Source organism: Acinonyx jubatus, chromosome B4 (genome assembly GCF_027475565.1).
Source record: "Acinonyx jubatus isolate Ajub_Pintada_27869175 chromosome B4, VMU_Ajub_asm_v1.0, whole genome shotgun sequence".
Taxonomy (NCBI): Eukaryota; Metazoa; Chordata; class Mammalia; order Carnivora; family Felidae; genus Acinonyx; species Acinonyx jubatus.
Genome location: NC_069387.1, coordinates 137,532,975 through 137,553,276, shown reverse-complemented (window position 1 = coordinate 137,553,276; position 20,302 = coordinate 137,532,975). Strand labels below are relative to the sequence as shown.

At 52.2% G+C, this 20,302-nt stretch overlaps 2 long non-coding RNA genes across 2 annotated transcripts; both read right to left on the bottom strand.

Moving 5' to 3' along the window:
- Positions 1 to 2,117: 2,117 nt before the first annotated feature.
- On the bottom strand, positions 2,118 to 5,096 carry LOC128310996 (uncharacterized). The gene is made up of 3 exons (XR_008288917.1): positions 3,790 to 5,096; positions 2,467 to 3,446; positions 2,118 to 2,311 (listed from the first exon to the last, which is right to left on the bottom strand). It is a non-coding gene; the product is annotated as an uncharacterized LOC128310996 (long non-coding RNA).
- Positions 5,097 to 7,973: 2,877 nt separating this feature from the next.
- Positions 7,974 to 19,277, bottom strand: LOC128310997 (uncharacterized). The gene is made up of 3 exons (XR_008288918.1): positions 19,162 to 19,277; positions 8,845 to 9,035; positions 7,974 to 8,336 (listed from the first exon to the last, which is right to left on the bottom strand). It is a non-coding gene; the product is annotated as an uncharacterized LOC128310997 (long non-coding RNA).
- Positions 19,278 to 20,302: the final 1,025 nt, after the last annotated feature.

The following is a 20,302-nucleotide window of genomic DNA, read 5'->3' as shown; positions in this document are numbered from 1 at the left end:
GGAGTGTGCTGAGGGAAAAGTAATGATGTCAACCTGAGGGTTTAATGCAATTATGTTCCTTCTTCTTGGAGGTAACGGAGAATAATAATGCCAGTGGTGGAGGGACAGCTAAGTACAGAATTCTTCCCGTGTCTCTTCCCTCCCTTTTTGTCCTTTTAACGGGGGTTAAATTAGATCGAAATCTCACTGCAAATACGACCATCACCATTATCTCACTTTGTACGGTTGTTTCTATCCTTCATCTGCCTGTCTACTCACCTCTGTGTCTGCCCGTCTCTGTATCTTTCTGTCTCTCTAGTGAAAGCCATCTGGAATCCTTTTCCCATCCTGCTGTCGTTTCTGGGCGGTGGGATTGGGGGTCATTGGTTGTTTTCTTCTTTGTGCTTTTGGAATTGCTTTTTTTCTTCACGAGAAAGGAGCATTACGTTTGCAAAACCGGGGTCGTCACTCTAAGTAGAAACAGAAGACCTGGACTTGCTCCCCCACAGCGCGTCTGGGGCAGGGGGGCTGGTGGCCGGTGTGGGGCCCACTGGACACGTGGTACGTGCCTGATGAGTCGCCGTGCTCCATGTCCAGGATGCTGGGACTCGGGGTGAAAGGCAACCTCTGTCTTCATCTCGGAGCGTTGCAGGGATGAGGGGGACCGCGTCCCAGCCAGGTCCTCTGCCCCCCATGCACCTGTGCACACCTGGGGGGGGGAGGCGGGCCAGAGGACCTCCAGCTGAGCGTGAGAGAGGGGCAGAGTGCCGGGGCGTCCCCGTCCCCACTGTGGCACCTTGCACACCCCTTTATGCGGTGTTTACCCCCCAGCCACTGCCGCCCTGGACCGTCATCGCCCTGAGGCTGGGAGCCGCCCCTGCCCCTCCGCGTGGGACAGCCTTGCGCGGAGCGGGCGTTCGGCGTGCGGCCCGGCAGGAACCGATGGATTAAATTTGGCTGCGCTCACCAGGTGCAGGGCCCCCACTTCTCATCTCCAAAACGCAATCCTCCCGAGTCCAGGGCTCCTGCGGAAACCTCAGCCCCTCGCAATTAAATTGCTTTCATATCCCTTTATGAACTGACGCGTGTTTGAATGACCTGAATTTCCATGTGCTCTGAAGGCGGCTCTTGTGGGGGGCCACCTTCCCCCCCCCCCGGGGGCCACCTTCTCCCCCACCCCCACCCCGCCTCTTCCGGGTTAAAGGAAACATCAGGACAAGCAGAAGGGTATTTACTACTTGGAAGAGCTCGGTTTGCTCCTGGAAAAAGGCGGGGGGGGGACAGGAGCTCCTAGAGCTTTTGCTCCCAATAAAACCGCTGAAGCAAGGTCAAACATTCCCACGAGGAGATAAAATGTTAATAAATGACGGCCATTGTCCCACATCTCTGAATTTATGCAGTGCATCTATATGGCACCGCTCTCTCCTTGGTTAAATCCAGCGAGTAATTTCTGACTGTATTCATTGCCGGAGGATATATTTCTTTGGAGTTAAATATCACTAGCAGTGCATTTTGATACGAGGAATGCAGGCTGCAATTTATAACCGACAAGGCCGTCAGTGGATCCGGGCTGCGCAGGGAAGCAGGGCACACCAAGTGTTCACAGGCCCCAGTGTTTATTTTAGAATTCATTGGTGAGGAAACATCATTTCAAATTCCACTGTCAAGTTCTCATCCGGGATTGCTCATTCCTTCAGCAGACGCCCAGGGGCGGGCAGATGTCCGGCACCGGGGTCTCTGACGCCCTGTCACCCGCCTCCGCTCTCCCGCGGGCTCACTGGGCCCCAGGGGCGGCGGCACAGCGTCCCGGCCAGGGTGAGGCAGGACGCCCGAAACCCCCACAGAGCGGACAGGTGAGGAAAGACGCGACGCCGGGCTGGGGGTGCCCGCACCTTCCTGCTGGGGGCTCGGGGGGCCCTGGGCCTGCCTGGAGAGGCAGGGGCTGAGGACCAGGGCTCCAGGAGGGGCGTGGGGACCTAGACCCACAGGCTTTGCTCCTCTGCAACCAGCCTTCCCCTCCTCCCCTCCCTTCTCCCTCCTCCCCTCCTCCCCCTGCCTCCCTCCTCCCCTCCCTTCTCCCTCCTCCCCTCCTCCTCCCCTCCCTCCCTACTCCTCCCTTCCTTTCCCTCCCTCCTCCCACTCTCCTCCCCCCTCCCCCCTCCCCCCTCCTCTTCCTCTCCAGGCCTCCTCCTGGACTGGGGGAGGGGGACACAGCAACCCCTGTTGTCTGGTCACAGTCCTTGGGAACCCAGTAACACACTGGGTGGCCTTCTTCTGTCCTGCGTCCCTCTGCTGAGCATCTGTGCCCGTGAGTGCTACGCTCTGTAGAAGCCTGTGAGATACAAGCCTGCCCTGTTAGGAGGCAGGAGCATGCAGGCCAGCAGGGAATCCAGCAGGCCGGGCAATCAGGCTGGCCTGCTGGCATGTGGAGGCTTTAGAACCACACTGCCACCTGCCTGCTGTGTGACCCCGGGCAGGTGTCCCAACCTTTCTGAGCTCCTCAGATCGCACGCAGCATGGGGATGATATTCCCAAGCTCAGAGGTTTGCTGTGGGAGTCAGGCTGATGGTCTGGGGCAGAACAGGCAACCAGTCCGCACCCTCTCTGTGCATCACTCCACCGATCGAGGGAGGCACAGATGTGGTGATGGTGGGAAGCCGCCCGGGGCTCCAGTGACCTCCGCCCGGGGCTCCGGCGACCTCCGGCAGCGGTCCAGCCTGGGTCCGTCCCCTGACTGTGGGGGACACTCCCAGCTGCTGCCGCCCTCACGGGGTTTGTCCAGCCAGAAAGTTCATGAGACGCACCTGTTGCCCGAACCAGTGCTGGGCACGTATTTAACAGTCAGGGCGTGATATCGCGTTATTTAATTTTCCCTGTCATTGCGAGCAGTGGGTCGCCACCCCAGGCACACCGGACTGGGCGGTCAACAACTGACCGTCAGTCCCTCTCAGGTGGCGCTCGCCCGGCCGAGGGAGGGGCTGTGGGCTGCCCGCCGTCCCGGCCCTCAGATACCATATGGCTCCAAGCACGCCCCAATGTGTACTCTTTGAAAATAGCACAATTCTTAAGCCTCCTGACAAATTTTATGGGTTTTTCTCTTGTGCTAATTTATGGAAAACTAGCTCTTAACCATTTATCCACAAAAGGGCTGCTTGAGCCTTGGCTGTAAAAAATCCATCCGCAGGACCGTCTCTGTTTCTTGGGAAATGACTGTCCGTTAGTTGCAGATGGCCCGGGAAGAGGGTTTTTCTCTACGGAAATGCACCTGGGAGCCCCCATCTCTCTTCTGGTGCCATCTTGGAACACGTGGGCAAAGACCACACTGTGCACGGGTCAGAGGGTTCCCGACTCTGGCTCACCTAGGGCAGGCAATGGCTGCGGTCTGTCTGTCTGTGACATCTCCCCACTGGCCTCCATCAAAGGGCCCCCACCAGGCACCGGGAGACACGGGGAGAACATGCGGGCGGCTGCACGGAGGACGAAGAGGGAGGGGCTCAGGGAGCGAGCTGGCCCCGCCATGGGCTCAGCCTCTCCCTTCCATGCAGCTCTGTTCAGTGTCTCTAGGGGACCCATGGCTAACAGGACAGGTCCCGCTCCTTGCCAAGGGGACGGCCTGGCTGGGGTAAGAGCACAGGGAATTGGGATTCCTGGGAGTCTGCGACAGGATCGGACAGCTCCCACTGTGTTCTGGGCCCTTCTGTGTTTTCTTGGGACAGAAGGCCGATTGGATTGTGCTGCCTAATTTCCTCATCTTACAGGAGGGCGCCCGGAGCCCAGAGCGACCAACTGGCCGGTGGAGGCAGGGCCTACCTGTGTCCTACGCTGGCCCTTCTTCCTTCTTCTGGAGCCAAACTGGCTGAGCTATCTGTGCACGGGGAGAAAGAGCCGGGGAAGCTCTGCCTCTCCAGGCCTCTGCTTCCCCCCCTGCAGCCGGGATGCAGCTAGGATGACAGGGGTGAGGTCCCAGACACGGGCCCCACTCGGGGCTCCCAGATGCAGCTGAGGACATCAGCCCTTCCCCCCGTGCCAGCCCCAGGTGGGTGCCGACCAGCTGGCAGGTTTCTGTAGACAGACAGCGGGGCTGACCTAGGGGGCTCCTCCCCTTGCCACTCGTCCTTCACACCCCTCAAACGCTGCACCCCCATGCTTCCTTCTGACCCACGACACGGCATCCTGGACAGACCACTCAGGAGGGAAGAAAAACTCAGAAGCCCCCCAAGGACAATTCTGCCCACTCCGGTCTCCTCCAGGTCCTTTCTGGACCCTGACATCTGTCCCTTCTCCCTGCCACCTGCAGCCAGCTCCTTGTTCCGGCTTTTCCAGGCCAGGCGCGTGGCCTCCCCAAAGAGGGCTGTCGGGCCAGCACGTGCCCAGGACCCTCTCTGGTCCTCCAGGCGAGGAGGACGTGGCAGGGCCCAGAGGCGCTGAGAGCGTGGGGCATGAGCCTGCCTGATGAGGGTGCGGGCGCGGCGGGGCAAGGTCACAGGGACAGAGCACCTGGGTCTCTGCCTCGCTCCCTGGCCGGCCCCCCCGACCCCCCGTCCCTCTGCCACACCGGCTGCTGGACAGCTGGTCAGGGATGTCCTGCTCCCACGTCCTGGGTGGGCAGGTCAGGCCAGGGGTCCCTGGGCACACATGGCCCCTTTCTTCCTCTCCCTCTGACACCTGCCTCCCCTCCCCCGCTGCGGAGCCACACGCACTGGGACTGTCAGAGCCGTGGGCCAGGAGAGACGCCGGCCGAGAGCCAGCACCTTCCCCGTGAGGCAGCTGTGCCTCGTGAGAAGGCCCCACAGTCCCAGACACGTACCCGTCTGCCGCCTGAGGCCACCTTCCTCGCCGTCCAGCCCCCGCGTCGCAGAATTTAGGCTCACCTGCTCTGTCCTCTGCGCCCGCCCCGCCCACGCCCGGCCCGTGTGCCCTGCCTTGGGGTCCCGGGAGCCTCAAGAAACAGCCTTCCGGACCTTTCTCGTTAGGGGCTTAAAAAATGCACAGTGGTGATTATGAAGCCACCTGGCGTCACTCGGGGCGCTTAACGTACGTGTGCTTTTTGCTGTTCCTGCTTCAGATCCTTGTTCTGAAAAACATAAGCACACAGTTACCACCGGGGAATCTGGGCCCGGGCCCTGCACTGCCCTCCCCCCGCCCCAGGCGCTGGGCGAGGGGTGGTCTGCAGCTCAGCCCATATACAGGCACGGCCCCACCGGGTCCCAGGTCCTATGCGTCATTCTCTGCCGACCTCTGACTTAATACTACACCTGGGCCGTGAGCCCCCCACCCGATGGCGCTCCTCCCCCTCTGCTGACCCCTCTTCTGAGCTCAGCAGGGCCCCACGGGTGGCGGCGGGGGTATGCGCTCGGCTGCGGGTCTGGGGGCATCCAGGCGTGGAGGGGTGATGGCAGGGGCTCCGCTGGTTCTCAGGTGAGTCTGCTCCAAGACTCCGGGACCTGTCGCCTCCAGAAGTCCCTCCCTGAATCCAGGGGGGACAAAGGAATGGCCTGTGGGCTCGGGGCAGGGGGGCGGCAGGGGATTGGAGGAGGCCAGCCCTGCTGGTGCTGTAACCACCCACCTCCCGGGATGCCCTCCCCGCCTTGTCCAGCCTGCTACGCTCCTGCCCCCCTCTCCGAAGCCCGAGCTAAGTCCCACCTCTGCTCTGACCCCCTGCTTGCTGGCTGGCGGCCCTCCCCCCATCTCTGGAGCAGACAGAGAAAGTGGTTCACGTCAGGGCCCCCCAGTCCCTAACTCTGGGGCCTCACGGGGTGATGGGCCGAACGCTCAGCTGGCAGGGCGGGGATCCCCGTAACCTGCCATGCACGGAGTGTCGCCGCGGACGAGCACCGAGCGAGTGCTCCCAGGCCGAGCGGTGGGGTCTGGCTCCAGGCCTCCCGGACCTCGAGGGCGGAGGAACCTCTGGGGGCCCGTGGGGCTCTCGTCGTATCGGGCGAGGACGCCTTGCCGCACTCACGCTCGGCACTGATGACCACCAGCAGCTCCTCGAAGGAAGGGCCCCGTCTTGCACATTAAAAATAGCCCACGGTGTCTTTCTCTGAGGCTGGCACCTAGGAGTGGCGCCGGACCGTGTGTGACTCCGTCCCAGTTGCACCCGAAGGCACGGGCACTGCAAACACCTGCTCAGCGGGCCGCCCTTGTCCAGGATGCCCCGGGCGCACCTGCAGCCGTGCCCGGGCCTCCCCGTCGCCCCTTCCTCAGACCGGAGAGGCCGGCAGGGTCCCAATGGCGCGTCCCAAGGCCGCAGGCCGCGGCGGGGGGAGGTGCCGGGCGGACACCTGTGACCCTGATGAGGAAATCACTGGCTGGGCGCGGGTCTCAAGGAGCGCGATCAGAACACCGTCCGGGGAAGGCGCTCTTTCTTGGCTTAAGCTACCAGAGGAATGCAGAGCGTGTGAGGCTGCGAACCAGCCGCTTCCCCGTGGTCCCCAGGCTGCCGAACGGGCGGCGTGTTCCGGAAAGGTGTTGGAGAATCTGGCGAGGCTGGTGTCGGCTGCAACCCGCTCTAGACGGGGAGGAAGTGGCTCCAAGTGGGTCGATCCGGAGAGGAGGGATGTGGGCTCTCCTGGCCGCCAGCCCACCCGTCTGTCCGCGCTCCCGGAGCAATCTGGGCCTGGCCGCCAGCTCTGGGGCACTTCACTTCCACTTGAAGAGGGATTCGTGCCTCCGAGAGCATCTCGTGCACACGCTATAGGAAAGAGAGAAGAGTTAAAAGAAAAGAATCCTAATCCGGTCACTCGAACTAAAACTATTATTACCTTTTACTTTTCTTTTTTTTCAGTATTTTTTTTTCCTGTGTGATTCCTTCCGGACCTTTCCTTCGTGCCTGAAAACATAGCAGGAAGAGCCGACCGGGCCGTGGGCCAGGCCTATCCCGAGCGCCGCAAAGACCGCGTGCCCCCCGCTGCCACCGCAGGGCAGACACGGAGGGCGGAGGGGCTGCCCCACGGAGGGAGGGCTGAGCGGGACCAGAGCGCGGGCTGCGGAGACGGACCCTCCTCGCCCAGCACTGCTGTCCCATGATGGAAACACAAGCACCTGTCGGTCCGGTGCCACGGCTCATGCAGCCTCTGTCTTGTTTCCTCCGGACCAGACGTGGGCTCCACTCCTCTTGAACGTGTTTACAACACGCACAAACCACCACGTAGCTACCCGTCCCTCCGTGGGGGGCACTCAGGGCCTTGGCAAACGCTCACGGTCACGGACACAGAGTCTCTGCCGTGAGGCCTCGGGGCTTACTTGCTCCCGCCATGTCAGGTGACTTGCCAGAGGAATTCTTTCAGCAGGTGGTGACGTGTGCCTGTGGGCTGGACAGAGGGGGCCGGCCCACCGTGGCGGGGTCCGCGGGGTGGTGAGATGGGCAGGCGTCTCCCCCCCACCCCGCCCTGCACACCGATGTCAGATCGCGGTATCGTCCCTGTCAGGGCGGCTGCTAAGTCATGGAGCCAGGATTGGTCCCAGGTCCAGCTTCCACCTGACAGGGGTGACCCCCCCCTCACGCACACACTCACAGAGTCATTCACCCGTGCCCGCCCAGGGCCACCTTTGTCCTGGGCTGAGCTCTGCACGGAGTGAGCAGCTCTACGTCAGCGTGCAACGTGAGCAAAAGTCCCCGCATGCATGAGCTTACACTCATGAGGGTGGGGTGTGTCTGCAGTAGGTGGGGTGTGTGGTATGGGGTGTGCACGTGTGCTGTATGTAGTGGGGTGTGTGAGTGAGTGTGTGTGTGTGTGTGTGTGTGTCTGTGTCTAACCACAGACAAGCTGGTAGGTAAGTGTATACACAGGACCAGCCCTCAGTGTGGGGCCTACAGAGGAAGCACAGAAGTGGGCCCCTGTGGGGGCCGGAGGGGAACGCAGCGGGGGACTGTGCTGGGCGCCCAGGAAGACCCCTCCCAGTAGGTGCCATTGGAGCTGAAGACCTTTCGTTCTAGGGAATGTGCAAATGGTGTAGACACTTTGGAGGCCGCTGGCTGCACATCCCAGGTGTGGGCAGGTGCACGGGGATGACGGGGACAGGCCACCCGGGGCTCTGCTGACTCTGGCCTGAGCTGAGCAGGTTGCAGAGGGCCCTGTGTGGGCCCCAGTGAGGCCTGGGCACTTCCGGGGAGCCCCTCCATGCAGGGGTGCAGACGCTCCTGCCGACACCTGCGGTGATCGCCAGAGCCAGGCCTGTCCTTGGCGACGCGTCCCCCAGGCTGCTGCTCCAACAGGGTCCCCGGTGAACCCACGCGGGGCGGGCTGTCCGCTGCTGCGTCAGTCGGGCTGCAGAGGGAGGCCTGGAGGGCAGACCTACTTGTGCTGTGCGCTGAGGGCGTCCTGGCTGGAGCAGGGCCTCGCTGGGTCCTTGTCCTGGGAGAGGAGGGGAGGGAGGGGACAGACACCCCTTGAGGCACAACCTGTTCCCCGCAGGTTCCTCCCTGAGAGTCAGCGTGAGCTTCCGCGACACAGTGTTGGCCTCTGTGATGGCGGGTCCCCGAGGGGAGAGTGCCCCACCCCCAGACGTGCGTGCCCAGCGTGCTGAGTGACCAGCCGGGGGCTCTGGGGCAAGTATGTCCTCAACCCCCAACCACACTGTCGCCTCCACACAAAGGCCACGTGCAGGCCTGCCACGTGAGCCTCCACGGTGCCCCATTAGGGCCACTGTCTTTTCCCAGTGGGGACCCCGGTCAGGTGCTTCTTTGGCTCTTCCTGGCTGTCCCCTCAGCCGCTCCCGTGGAGCTCAGGCCTGGTGCTGCCCGGGCCCCCAGTCCGGCTCCCCACCAACCAGATGGGGGCTCTCACGGCACCACCAGGCCGTCCCCCCACCGTCGTCTTGTCTCATTGAGACCGCCACGCCCCAGACCTGCAGCTCGCTTACCGTGTCCTGAGTTCCCGCTGTCCCAGCCGTGAATCTCAGTGGTTCTCTTGACACGTCCCTCTCTCGCCTGCTCCCCAGGATCCAGGGGACATCCACAGCCTGCTGATTTCCCAAATGGACCTAAAATCCTCCAATTCTCTTCATCCTCTCGTTGACCGCTCCAGTCAAGATGCTGCGTCTGTCTGGCACCCCTGTGGATGAAAACTGAACATGTTTTGTTGTTGATCGATTTCCTTCCTTTCCTTCTCCCTTCTGGCAGCCTGTTGGGCCACTGGAAGGAAGACCACAGACTGGGAAGCTAGCTGACATCATTTCTCACAGTTCTGGGGCTGAGGTCCCAGGGCCCCCCTCCACTTTCCAGCCTCTCTGACCTTCCTTCACTTCTGAAGCACTGTGCTCTGGTCTGCCCCAGGGCCTTGGCACAAGCTGCTTCCTCTGAAACCTCCTACTATGCATCTCCTGTCCAATGTGCAGACCTTGAGGTAACTTAATGCTCCCTCCCAAGGGACCCTCTTTGATGTCTCCTCAATTCCCTCTAATCTAAATGCAGTCAACTCAAATCAATTCACTTGACTCAAAAACATGCAGTTAGGGTAACACGAATTCAAGCCTTTCTCAAGCAGACTCGCTTCCATGGAGCTCCATCCCAACCATCTCAACTTGGGACAAAACGTGTGGCTCAGCACCAGCTAGATGGAATTGGAAGGACAATGACCCACATTTCAGAAGTTCGTGGACAAGAGCTCTGAAAGATCCACAAGATAGCGAGGAGTTTCTGGAAAGGAACAGAATTCATTCCTGGACTCGGTCCCACTTGGTCTTATGCGTTGTTGAACTCCATCTGCTCATGTTTTGTTGAGGAAATTTGTGTCTATACTCATGGACGCTGGTCCGTACCTTTCTTTTTCTTACAACGTCCTGCTGACCTCACGGAATGGGTTAGGAAGTATTTCCTCGGCTTCCTGTTTCCGGCAGGAATGTGAAGAATTGGTATAGCTTCTTTCCTAAAAGTCTGATAGAATTTACCAGTGAAACATCTGAACCTGGTGGGTTTTTTTTTGGGGGGGGGGTAACATTAATCAACTACTGATTCAATGTTCTTAAGGGATACAAGCCATTCAGGTGATCTATTTCTCCTAATACATGTTTTGGTAGTTTGTGTCTTTCAAGGAATTGGCCCACTGAATTTAAGTTATCAGATTTGTGGGCATAAAGCTGTTCATGGGAATTCCTTTGTTTTCCTTTTAATGCCCATGAGATCAAGTATGATGGACCTGCTTTCATTTCTGATACTGGTAATTTACATCTTCTCCCTTATTTTCTTGGTTAGACTAGCTAGAGGTTTTCAATTCTATTGATTTTTTTTTTAAAAGAAACTATTTTTGGTTTTATTGATTTTCTCTGTTGGTTTCTACTTCTCAACTTAATTGATCTGCTCTACTACTTTTTTCCTGTTTAATTTTCAATTGGCTCTTCCTTCTCTAGTTTCCTAAGGTTGAAAGTAGATTATTGATTTTAGATATTTCTTCTTTTCTAATACATACATTAAATACTATAAATTTTCCTCTAAACACTGTATTCACTGCATCCCACAAATTTAGATGTTATATTTGTATTAAATAAGCTTTTAAAATCTTAGAGAAGTTTTACATTTACAGGAAAGTCACAAAGATACAAAGAGTTCCCATATATCCCATACCCCATTTCCTTTCTTTTTAACATACATAAATGTCACCCATTTATTAGTATTAACGAACCAATGTTGATACATTATTGTTACCAAAAATCCACACTTTATTCAGATTATCTTAGTTGTTAACCAATGTCCTTTTTCTGTTCTAGGATCCCACATTAGAGTCATCATTATGTCCCCTTAAGCATCTCTAGGCTGTGATGGTTTTTCAGACATTCCTTGTTTTTGATGCTGTTGGCAGCTTTGGAGAATACTGGTCAGGCCTTTTACACAATGTCCTTTAATTTGTCGCATTATCATTTTCACTTAAATTGCTTTAACTTTTCTTGAGTCTTCTTCTTTAAACCACGTGTTATTTAGAAGTGTGCTATTGAATCTGAAAATAATTTGGGATTTTCCAGCTACTTTTCTGCTTTTTATTTTCATTTTATTGTGGTCTGGAAACATACTCTGTCTGATTTGTTACAGTGGGTTTAATGGTCCAAAATGTGGTCTCACTAGGTGAATGTCCTGTGAAAACTTGAGGGGAATGTGTATCGGGCTATCATTGGATGAAATATTCTAGAAGTATCAATTAAATCAAGTTGTTCATTGGTGCTGCTCAGTTCAACTATGTCCTCACCAATATGCTGGGTCTGTTAGTAGCAGAAGAATGCTGAAGTCTCCAAAAATCACAGTGGATTTGTCTATTTCTCCTTGTGGTTCTAACAGTTTTTGCCTTGTTTATTTTGACGTTCTATTGGTAGGTGCATGCATGTTTAGGATTGTTATGTATTTGTGGAGAATTGGCTCTTTATCATTATGTAATTCTGTACTTTATCCGTGATGATTTCCTTTGTTCTGAAGTTGTCTCTGTCTGAAATTACATAGTTATTCCAGCTTTTTATTAAAGTTAGTTTGAGATATCTTTCTTTATCCCTTTAATTTTAACCCCTTTGTGTCTTTATATTTAAAATGGGTTTCTAGCAGACTACTTGCAGACTTCTCTTTGAATCGGTGTATTTAGACCATTCCCATTAAAAGTGATTACCGATATAGTTGGATTACCATGTATCTACCACATTTGTAATTATTTTCTCCTTGTTGCATTTCTTCTTATTTTTTCTCCCTCTTTTTATCCTCCTTTTTGTGGTTTTAACTAGGCATTTTATGTGATTGAATTCTATCTCATTTCTTAGCAAAGCAATTATATTCTTTCCAGTGGTTGTCTTGGAGCTTTTAATATAAAGTTAAATATTTGAAGTCCATCTATGTACTACTTTTCATGCAGTCTGCTTATAATCCCACTTTCTCCTTCCCATCACTACAGCATGGCTGTCACTTACTTTAACTCTCCGTATGCTATTGTCATCCAATATATTGTTATGATTTCAAGCCACTCTCTTTTAGATCTACTAAGAAAAAGAAGACTTTTACTTTCACTTAATTCTTCTCTGATACTCTTCCTTTTTTTGGCAGATCCAAGTTTATGACCTATATCATTTACCTTCTCCTTGAAAAACATTTTTTTAAACCTTTCCTGCGGAGCAGGCCTGCTGGTGATGAATTCCCTCAGTTTTGTTTGCCCGAGAAAGTAAATGAAATACCATAAGAATAATAACAACCACCATAATAATCACAGATTTATATTTTTATAGCACTTTATAGCTTGCAGAAGTCTTTCACTGACCTCCTTTCCCCCACTGAGCTAATTGTTTTATCCTTGGTACCCCCACCTCCTATACTTCCTGTTTTGCATCTGTCCACACTCCATAATTGCTGACTTATGTTGCTGTCTCTTCCACCAGACAGTGAGTCGTTAAAGGCAGTGGCTGTGTCTGCTTAATTGTTTCATCTTCATAAACCTGACAGTTTCTCAGTATACACATTTTTTAATTAATAGACTTAATTTTTAGAACAGTCTTAGATTTACAGAAAAATGGAACAGGTAGCACACAGAGTTCCCATATGGCTCCATCCCAATACACTTTCCTCTGTTATTAACATCTTGCATGAGTGTGGAACATTTGTTACAACTAATGAACCAATATTGATATATTATTATTAACCAAAGCCCATAGTTTACATTTCGGTGCACTCTTCGGGGTGAAAAGTTCTCGGAGTTTTAGCAAACGCGTAATGTCGTGCACCCACCATTCCACTTTTCATCAGAATGCTTTCTCCACCCCGCAAATCCCGTGTGCCTCGCCGAGACAACACTCCCTCTACCCCTGCAACGTTAGGCAACTACTAAACTTTTACTGCCTCCATAGCTTTGCCTTTCCCAGAATGCCGTGCAACTGAAGCCGTGTGTATGGAGAGCTTCTTTTACTTAGCAATGCACACTTTTAGTTCTCCCCTGTCTCTTCGTGGCATGATTGCTCATTTGTTTCTAACTGCCGAATAGTATTCCAACGTACGGCTGTATTACAGTTTGTTTCTCCCTTCGCCTATCGAAGAAAGCCTTAGTTGCTTCCATTGTTTGGCAATTGGAAATTGTGAATATGCTACTGTATACTACTACTGTGTACTGTGAGTTTTGTTGTTGTTGTTGTTATGGACACAGGTTTTTGACTCTGTTGGGTATCACTAACATCTAGTGTCAATGTTCTGGATTGTGGCCATTCTAATAGGCGTCTGGTGGTACCTTGTGCTAGCTTGTAATTTTCTGACATGCAATGTGGAAAACACTGTTAAATGCTTTTCTGCCATCTGTACCCCTTCTTTGGTGACAATTCTGTTCAGATCTTTTGCCTATATTTAAAAATCGGGTTGTTTATTTTCTTGTCGTTTTAATAAGTTTGAGAACTTGAGCGTTAACAACTTCTTTGTGTATTTTAGATACAAGTTATGTTGGCTCTTCTGGGTCTTTGCTTTCCCCTACAAAATTAGAATCAGTTTGTCCATATCTGCAAAATAACATGCTAGAATTTTTATTGGGATTGCCTTGATTTTATAGATCAACTTGAAAGGAATTGACATCTTAACAATATTGGGTCCTCCTGTCTCTGAAGATGAAATATGTCTCCATTTATTGATCTTTGATTCTTCTTTTCATCATTATTGTTGGTATCCTCATGTAAATCCTGTACAGATTTTGTTAGGTTTGTACATAAGTACTTAATTTTTTGTTATTAATGGAAATGATATTGTGTTTTTAATTTCAAATTTTTAAATTTTTTAAAAAGCTTACTTATTTTGAGAGAGAGAGAGAGAGAGAGAGAGAGAGAGAGAGAGAGAGAATCTGAAGTAGGTTCCCTGCTGTCAGCACAGAGCCCTATGTAGGGTTAGAACTCACAAACTGGGAAATCATGACCCGAGCTGAAATCCAGAGGCAGACACTTAACCAATTAAGCCACCCAGGAGTCCCTTTAATTTCAAGTTCTTATTGCTCATAGGTAGGAAAGCAATTGACTTTTGTACACTGACATTGTATCCTGCAACCTTGTTTTATGACTTGTTAGTTCCAAGAAGTGGTGTGTGTGTGTGTGTGTGTGTGTGTATCTATTTAGGATTTTCTGCATAGACAAATATATTATCTGTAAACAAGTACAATTTTACTTCTTCTTTCCCTAACAGCTTTCTTTTTCTTGTCTTATTGCATTAGCTAGGACTTCCAGGATAATGTTGAATAGAAGTGGTGAACAGATTAGATCTGATAACTAGTGGTGGGTAGAATTGTTCACAAGTCCTTTTATTATCTTTTTAATACCCATGGAACTAGTAGTGATCATGTTTTGATTTCTGATATCAGTAATTCATGTCTACACTTATGTCTTTCTTAGCCATCCTAGAAGTTTATCACATTCATTGATCTTTTCAAAGAACCAGCTTTTAGTGTCATTGATCTCTATTGATTTCCTATTTTCACTTCTGCTCTAATTTTTATTATTTATCCCCTCCTTATTTAATTTGATTTCTTTTTTTCTTAAGAGATTTTCCACCTTTCTTCTTTTCTAATAGGTGCACTCAGTGCTATAAATTTCCCCTCTAAGAATTGTTCTTGATAATCCCACAAATTTTGATAGATTGGGCTTTCATTTTCATTTAGTTAAATGTATTTTAAAAGTTCTCTTGAGACTTTTTTGGACCCATGTATTATTTAGCAGTGTGTCAGTTACTCCAAATAGCTTGAGATTTCCCAACTAGCCTTCTATTATTGATTTTTCATTTAATTCCATTGTAGTATGCAAGAATACTTTCTATGATTTATATTCTTTTAAATTTATTAAGGTGTGTTTTATGGCCGAGAATGTCTGTTTTGGTTAATGTCCCCTGTGAGCTTGAGAAGAATATGTATTCTGCTGTTGTTGAATGAAGTATTCTATAAATGTCAATTATATCCAGTTGATGGATAGTGCTGTTCCGTTCAACTATGTCCTTAATGATCTTGTGTCTGCTGGATCCGTCAGTTACTGATGGGGGGTGTTGACATCTTCAACCCCTATAGTAGATTTGTCTGTTTCTCCTTGTGGTTCCCTCAGTTTTTTTTTCCCCACATAGTTTGACACTTTTATTATGTGCGAGCATGCACATTAAAGATTCCCATATATTTGTGGATAACTGATCCCTTTATCATGATGTAATGCTTCCCTTTATTCCTGATAATTTCCCCTATTCTGAAATCTGCTTTGTCTGAAACTAATAAAACTGCTAAGCTTTCTTTTGATCAGTAGTGCATGGTTTATTTTTCTCCATCCCTTGACTCAATATATCTGTATCTTTGTCTTGAAAATGGGTTTCTTATATATAATACACAGTTGGGTCCAGTTTCTTTCTTATCCCCTCTAATGGGAACCGCCTTTCATTTGCTGTATTCGGACTATTCACCTTTAAAGTAATTATAGGTATAGCTGGCTTACTATTAACCATATTTGTAAGTGTCTTCTATTCATTGCACTTGCCAGTTATTTCCATTAAAAAATATTCTTCTTCTGCCTTCTCCAGTTTTTTTTTAATGTTTTCTTTATTTTTGAGAGAGATAGCATGAGTAGGGAAGGGGCAAAGAGAGAGAGGGGGGCAGAGGACCTAAAGTGGACTCCACGCCGACAGCAATGAGCCTGATGTCAAGCTCAAACTCATGAACTGTGAGATTACAACCCAAGCTAAAGTGGGACACTCAACCAGCTGAGCCACCCAGACTCCCCTGCCTTCTCTGGTTTTAACTGAGCATCTTATTGTCACATTTTCTGTCCTCTATTAGCATTTCAATTTTAGATGTAGTGGTTTCTCTAGACTTTGCAAGATGCAAAGTCCACCTTCAAACAACACTATGTAATCAGGTCGCAGGTGGTGTAATTACAGAATATTATTCTGGATCTCTTCCTCCCATTCCTTATAACATTGCAGCCATTCTGTTCATATATTCATATGTTATGGGGCATCTGGGTGGCTCAGTCAGTTAAGCTTCCCACTCTTGATTTTGGCTCAGGTCGTGATCGCATGACTGGTGAGGTCAAGCCCCATGCTTGGGATTCTTTCTTTCGCTCTCTCTGTACCCCTCTCCTGCTCACACATTCTCTCTCTCTCTCTCTCTCTCTCAAAATAAGTAAAAAAAAAAACTTAAAAAAATCCACGTTATAACTACCTGATACGTTATTGTTATTGTTACTTTGAACAGTTATCTATTACACAAATTAAGAATAAGGAAAATAAAAGATTTTATTTAACCTTTGTTCTTTCTCTGATACTCTTCATTTCCTTCTGTAGATCTGAAATTTTGATCTATTTAATTTTCCTTCTCTCTTAAGAATGTCTTTTATCATTTCTTGAAGGGCAGATCTTCTGTTGGAAAATTCCTGTTTTTTGGTGTTGTTGTTGTTGTTGTTGTTTGCTTGTTTGTTTTTTGTCTGAAAAAGTATTTCTCCTTCACTTTTAAAGAATAACTATGCTGAACACAGACATCTAGATTGGTGCATTTTGCTTCCAATACTTTAAATATTTGACTGCAATCTCTTATTTTCCTGGTTTCTGGTGAGGAGTCTAATGTAATTCTTATTCTAGTTTCTTGAAGGATAATTTAGGTTTTTGCTCTGGTTTCTTTCAAGGTTTTCTCTTTGTCTTTGGTTTCCTGCAGTTTGAACATAGTAAGTCTATTTGTAGATTTTTGGTACTTATGCTTGTTGTCCTTTGAGCCTCCCAGAGCTGTAGTTGGGTTTCTGTGATTAATTTTGGGAAATCTTAGTCATAATTACCTCAAATACTGCAAATTCTCTAACCTTTCTATCTCTTATCTCTCTGGTATACCATTACATACATGCAATCCTTCTGTAATGATTCTGCAGTTCTTGGATATTCTGTTCCATGCTTTTCATACTGTTTTTTCCTCTTTTTATCTCTTTTTGCAAGTTTTTAGTGAATGCATCAAGATCGCCAATTCTTTCTTCGGCCATGTCTGGTCTCCTTTCATAGCCTATCAAAGGCATCTCTTTGTTTCTGTTCACTTTGATTTCTGTAATTTCCCCTTGATCCTTTCTTAGAGTTTTCATCCCTGTCATTAAACTACCCATCTGTTCTAGAACGTTGTCTTCTTTCCCGTTGAGCCCTCAGCATACCCATCGTGGATGTATCACATTCCCAGGCGGACAGCTCCAGCATGTGTAGCACGTCTGGGTCTGCTTTGTCTTTTCAGACCGCGGTTCTGTTGCCTGTTGGCATGCCTTCTAGTAGTTTTCTTGGAAGCTGGAAATGATACATCTGGTAACAGGGACTGAGGAAATCCAGCTTTTCGTGTGAGTGTTACGTGGCTCTGCCTGGAGTTGGGCTGCGTTCAGTGGCTGCCCCCGCGCCTGGGGTCCGGTTCCCTTGTTGGTTTGCTGTTTCCCTTCCGGACGTCTTTGGGTTCCCTACACCCTCCTTCTTAAATAGAGTCTGCATTTTTCAGCTCTTTCATTTGTAACCTTCTGCCATCACACCAGAGCCTGGTTGGCGCTGAGGTGTTGGGGAGGGCAAGGGTTTCAGGGCCTTATGACTACATTTAATTTTTTTTAGCTGGCCTGAGTTCTGGAGCTGTGACTTTCAGAAGTGGCTTTGACCTTTTTATCCCCCCTCACTGAGACAAGAGGGCTGGAGGCCGGGAAGGCAGTGGGAACACAGCTTCCTTGGAGGGTGGGCTTTCTTACTGAGAACAGAAGCCTCGGGGATATCTGATTATTCCCCTGCCCCCTGTCCTTCCCTGATGTATCATTTCCCTCCCAGTCTCGGCCTCCGATCTTCATCCTGAGACCCAGCTGGGAGAAAGGCTACAAAAGCCTGGGCCCCCCAGGGAGATGTTTCATCTCTGAAATCAGCCCCCAGAAGGCCACCTGCTGCCATGTGGGTCCCACCAGCTCCTGGCCCGCAGCCCCCGCTCCCCTGGTCTGATCCCAGCTGTGATTCTCTGCACCTCCCGTCGTCTCCCCAGTCGTCAGGGTGGCCGTTTGCCTCGGGACCTTGATTCTCCACTAGACCCAAGTTGTTGATGTTCAGTTTGCTCATTTTATTTTCATACGGTGAGGACTGGAGTGATGACCTTCAAGCTCTTTCTGTGCTGGAGAAGGTGAAGCTGGGAGTCTCAGCGTATTCTGATACCTGGTGCCACGCCAGCCTGGCAGGTGCTTCCCCTGTGGGAGGAGAGGGATCCTCACCACTGGCCCCAGTTCCTTGCTGGTGACGTGCCTTGCGCCACCCTTCCTTTCTGTCCTGACCGAGCGGTGGTCTTGCACAGGCTGGTTACCGCGTGGCCTTGCCGTAAAACCTTCTGTAGGCATAACTCCACCTCTGTGCGTCCCCAGCTGAGCCAAGCGCCAGCCCTAATCCAAAGGCCGTGGGATCTGTCCTGGCTGTGTCTGTGTGTGACCCGAGGTGTGTGACATGAAGTGCGAGAGTCAGGATGGTCACCAAGGTCAAGCAGCTGGTTCGGTGGGCAGGCTGCGCTTGGGTGTGAGTGGAGGACGCGGAGTGGCTGAGAGTTGTGACTTTGATCTGAATGTCGACTGTGCCATCAGGGGGACCTCACGCAGGCTCCTGTCCCCAGCTTCTCGTGGCTCCTGCTTGGTGCCCACACGTCCTGGGCAGTACAGTCCCCAAGCTACAGGGCCTGAGGGCATCCGCCCAGCTCCCTGCCCCCACCCCAGCCCCCTCCCAACAGCGTCCTGCCCTGTGGCCTGCGAGATCTGTGAAAGAAAAGACCAGCTGGTGCCGTTCACCCTGCTCCACACCTCCGAGCTTCCCCTAAACTAAAACCGAGGCGCCGGCCCCTAGTGGACGAGGCCTGGGCCGCTGTGGTACTTCCTCCTGGGCCCCCGGGCGCTCACCTGCTGGGTGGCCCTGTTCCGGCCGTGTGGTCTTCCTGCTTCTCAGCCTGTGCAAGCTCTTCCTGGGTGCTCCTAGGCCTACCCTCTCCCCGGGCCGGCGGCTCCTCGCACGACCCCCTTCAGCACCGCCTCCCCCCACCCCCCCATGGCCTGGCCCTGTCCTGGCCAGCCCGCACTCTCTCGCCACCCCCCCCCCCCCCACATGCTCTTCCCCCTGCCAGGCCTCATGCAAGCGGAGAGCACGCTCCCACTCGTCAGTCGTCTCGGGAGGGCCCATGGATCAGGAAGCCCAGCTCAGGGCCCTTGGGAGCCACACCTGCTCGCTGTGTAGGCATTTGCTCCTTTTCTTACTGTCCCTAGTTTCCTGCAGGAAATCAAGGTCTGCTTTGCTCCCGTCTGTGTGCTGAGCACGTGGCCTTCAAAGCGCCTTCATCTGTGGAGGAAAGAATGAAGCTGGAAGAAGCCGGTGTCACGGGGGGGGGGCCAGAGTCACGGAGGGGGAGGGGCCAGAGTCACGGGGAGGGGGGCCGACGCCACCAGCGGGTGGTGTCAGGAGTGTCCGGAGTCACGGGGAGGGGGGTGGTGTCACGGGGAGGGGGCGGTGTCACAGGGGGGGGGCGGCGTCATGCGGGGCCGGTGTCACGTGGGGGGGCGGCATCACAGGGGGGGTGGCACGGAGGAAGGACAGGACCACAGGGGCCCGGGCGCGAGTCCTGGAGTGGCCCCCCCCACTCCCTGCAGGTGAAGTTTCCACGCGTCCCGGGGGGCCCAGCGGCAGCTGTCTGAAGACCCCCCACTCGTGGGAGGCAGGAGACAAAAGGCGAGGTTCCGGGTGGGGGCAGGAGAGGAGGGGAGAACGTTAAGCCAGTAAAAACCCCTTTTACATGTGCGGCTGTGAAACTTTTATATAGAGATTTCTCAACACAAGACATGAATAGTAACCGTGCTTTCTTTTCAGTAACTGCCAAAGCCTCAGCCCCCGTGACGCCCTCTGCAAGCTGGGCGATCCCCGGGCGCCCGGCCCCGGGCAGGAGGCCCCCGGGGAAGGAGGTCGGTGTCCAGGCCGGCCTGGGACTCCGGCAGCTGCTTCAGAGGGCGCCATCCGGGGTCTGCCCACCCGTCTCTCCCCGGCCAGGGGCGAGGCCGCCTCCCGGCCGCAGAACCTGGTCCACAGCAACCTCCAGCGGCCTGTTCCAGAACCTCTCCCCTCCCAGGACCGACCTCGGGGTGGATCCCAGATGATCTCATGCTCCATTTGGGGCTCGATTCTGCCACCCTTTGGCCGTGGGACGTTGGCGATCCCCCCCTACCCCATGCTGGGCCTCAGCTATCCAAGGGGACAGAGGCCCGGTCAGTCAGCCCCTGTGACTCTGGCTGCGCTGATGGAGCGTGAGCCCAGCCGGGAGGGACGCAGGCCCTGGCTGAGCAGGACCCTGGGGTCCCGGGGTCCAGGTGGGGGGCCGGGGAGGTGGGTGGAGGCCAGAACCAGGGG